General features: G+C 38.0%; 1 non-coding gene across 1 annotated transcript; it reads right to left on the reverse strand.

Annotated features, from left to right (window-relative positions):
* Positions 1-1,656: 1,656 nt before the first annotated feature.
* On the reverse strand, positions 1,657-1,781 carry LOC116974785. Its single transcript, XR_004412439.1, has one exon. It is a non-coding gene; the product is annotated as a U6atac minor spliceosomal RNA (small nuclear RNA).
* Positions 1,782-2,045: the final 264 nt, after the last annotated feature.

Raw genomic sequence — 2,045 nt, forward strand, 5'->3', positions numbered from 1 at the left:
TTAAAATGGAAACTACAAGGGGATGGACAGAGGAAATAATGGAAGGAGATTCTCAAAGCCTCCCTGGAGAAGTGCTGCATTCTCGTCCCACTCAAAATGAAGAAGGAATGTTCAGGATGCTCTGAGATTCTCAAGTCCAGTTACTGTGATCATACAGAAGTCCACCCTGTCTGCCAAGCACCTCGTGCCTTACGAATGAAATGGTCTGCAGGCACAATGTTGGCCACACCGTCCACCTCAGTTACCTGGGTGGAACCAACTTGTATCTGATTCCAAAGGATTAAATAAGAAGAACTGTAACTTAATCAACAAAGCTGTCCTCAGTACCAAATACTACAAGATGCCACTCCCACATAATTTCATTCATTTCATTCATTCATGATCAGCCATGATCACATTGAATGGCGGTGCTGGCTCGAAGGGCCGAATGGCCTACTCCTGCACCTATTGTCTATTGTCTATTGTCATTTCCCTCAAATATTGAAGTCTTCTTCAAAGGCCAGTCCAACATTCAGCATCCTCGGGAGAAGCTACTGTTTTATTTGAGGGAAATCTTCATTTCACCAAATGAAGCATTTGATGAAATGAAGTTCAATTCTCCAGCAGGACAGCTCTTTAATTGTGTTTTCCTTCTCCCGATTATCAATTTGTAATAGCCACTAACACACAACTAATTCAAAACTAGCATCTTCAAACATTATACACAAAGTTTTCCAATCATAAGTACACTAATGTTAAATGTAATCAATATGTATCAAAGCACAAGCACACAAAAACATACTTTATATGTCAATTATTTCCTTATCTGATAGAATTTATTCTGCAATTCATTAACATATAACATGATAATATCATTTAACACATTCAGGATGTGAAGCCATTTAAAAAAAAGACCATCCATTTTTTCAAATGATCTTAAAATAATTTGTGCCACTATTTCAGAGTATTTTCCCAGTCATATTGGGACCATATTTAGCCTTGAACCAATAGATTATCTGGTCATTATTAGAATGCTATTTTTGGGATCCCACTGCATGTGAATTGGCTGGGAATTAATCCTGACTTCAAAGGTATTTTTGTAAAGTACTTTAAGACTTCCTGAGGTTGTGGCAGTTCTATTTTATATTTAGCTTTCTTTTGTTTTCTTACCTATGACCATCACCAGACAGATCAACGTCATACTAATGTAGAATCTTCAACAAGATTTCATTCAAAATGGACACCATTAGCCCTGTTTTTGTGCACGTATCTCTGTTAAATGTTTCTGAAGTATATCTTTTTTTTTTAATTGACCGTATATCTTGCCATCAAATTTGACATTTCCTATGACATAGAAGGAGGCCATTTCATCACAACGTGTCTATGCCAGCTCACAAAACAATCCCATTCCTCCACTGCTTTTTCCTGTGGCCTATTCTCCCCACATTCTCATCAATTGCCACTAGATTCCACGCACTACACATCAGGGGAAATTTACAAAGGTTAATTACCTACTGATCAGCAAACCATTGGAATGATGTTTGAAGAAGTCTGAGCACCCGGGGAAATCCACACAGAGAGTGTGCAAACTCCCCAGAGACAGCAGCGAAAGTCAGAGTTGAACCCAAGTTGCTGGAACGGTGAGCCAGAAGCTTTGGCAGCTACACCACACTGCCATCTAAATTTTGGTTATATCCCATATATCAATGGCGATGCACTAGCCATTTGTGTTAATATCCTCTTTGGAGCCCCATTTCTCCATATCAAGTAGAGTGTTAGCATTCTGTTCTTTCATTCAATGCAAAATGGTTACGTTGACTATGGTATTGCATCTTCATAAAACAACAATTACATTTTTTTAAATCCTGTTTTTTAAAAGAATGCTCTGGCAATGTCACGGCAAAACTCCAAATCTGTAAGTCCATGATGCAAATAGCTCAGTGATTCATAATCCAATTGATTGTTTAATCAGGCAAAGTCATTGGCACAAACTCTTATATGTGTTTTCCAGTATGGACTTGTGTGGTCAATCCAAGTATTCTCAATTATCTAGCTAACCAATGAAA

The sequence above is a fragment of the Amblyraja radiata genome, chromosome 6 (genome assembly GCF_010909765.2).
Source record: "Amblyraja radiata isolate CabotCenter1 chromosome 6, sAmbRad1.1.pri, whole genome shotgun sequence".
NCBI classification, from domain to species: domain Eukaryota; kingdom Metazoa; phylum Chordata; class Chondrichthyes; order Rajiformes; family Rajidae; genus Amblyraja; species Amblyraja radiata.